The following is a 1073-nucleotide window of genomic DNA, read 5'->3' as shown; positions in this document are numbered from 1 at the left end:
GCCCTCCTCCATGACCATCACTCCCCTTTCCCTTTCCCCCTCCCTCTTCCCTCAGTTTATTTTCAGTATTCAAGAGTCTCTCGTGATTTGCCTCCCTCCCTCTCCCTAATTCTTTTCCCTCCCTTTCCCTTCCGTAGTCCACTGTTAAGTTTCTCCTGTTAGACCTATGAGTGCAAACATATGGTATCTGTCCTTCTCTGCCTGACTTATTTTGCTTAGCATGACACCCTCGAGGTCCATCCACTTTGCTATGAATGGCCAGATTTCATTCCTTTTCATTGCCATGTAGTCTTCCATTGTATGGATAAACCACATCTTCTTGATCCTTTCAACAGTTGTTGGACATTTAGGCTCTTTCCATGTTTTGGCTATTGTTGACAGTGCTGCTGTGAACATTGGGGTACATGTGCCCCTATGCTTCAGCACTTCTGTATCCCTTGGGTAGATCCCCAGCAGTGCTATTGCTGGGCCATAGGGGAGTTCTACTGATAGTTTAAAAATATGGAACGCTTCACAAATTTGCGTGTCATCCTTGCGCAGGGACCATGCTAACCTTCTCTGTATTGTTCCAATTTTAGTATATGTGCTGCCGAAGTGAGCACCTACATTTTAAAACCCAGGTATAGAAAACAGTGGGAGGAGCTTCCAAATTAATGGGCCGTTATTGATCCATTTGGAGAGGGCAATAAAGCAATAGCTATGTGACTCTCCTCAACTCTCCACTTCCGTGTGATGTAAAATAATCTATGCTGGGCCCATGTGCCTTACTTTTTGATAGTATTAATACAGGGCAATGGCTATGTGATGAATATTCATTCATGACATTCATGATAGGGCTCATTCTACCCGTCATGGTGGGGAACCAGTTTCTTATAATTAATGTATTATTGCACTGCTTGTAATAATTGATGAAAACCTGCTACTTTTTGGCAAGTTCAAAGCAGGTTTTATTTGATCAAGAAAGGCTTATTTTTTTTTTAAGTCATCAAAAAGAATGAGATCTCACCATTTGCAACAACACTGATGGATCCAGAAGGTATAATGCTAAGTGAAATAAGTCAGGTAGAGCAAGG

At 42.0% G+C, this 1073-nt stretch overlaps 1 non-coding gene across 1 annotated transcript; it reads right to left on the bottom strand.

Annotated features, from left to right (window-relative positions):
* Positions 1 to 495: 495 nt before the first annotated feature.
* LOC115290894 lies at positions 496 to 602 on the bottom strand. The gene has a single exon (XR_003908275.1). It is a non-coding gene; the product is annotated as a U6 spliceosomal RNA (small nuclear RNA).
* Positions 603 to 1073: the final 471 nt, after the last annotated feature.

The sequence above is a fragment of the Suricata suricatta genome, chromosome 4 (genome assembly GCF_006229205.1).
Source record: "Suricata suricatta isolate VVHF042 chromosome 4, meerkat_22Aug2017_6uvM2_HiC, whole genome shotgun sequence".
Lineage (NCBI taxonomy): Eukaryota > Metazoa > Chordata > Mammalia > Carnivora > Herpestidae > Suricata > Suricata suricatta.
This window is presented reverse-complemented; position numbering and strand designations above follow the sequence as displayed.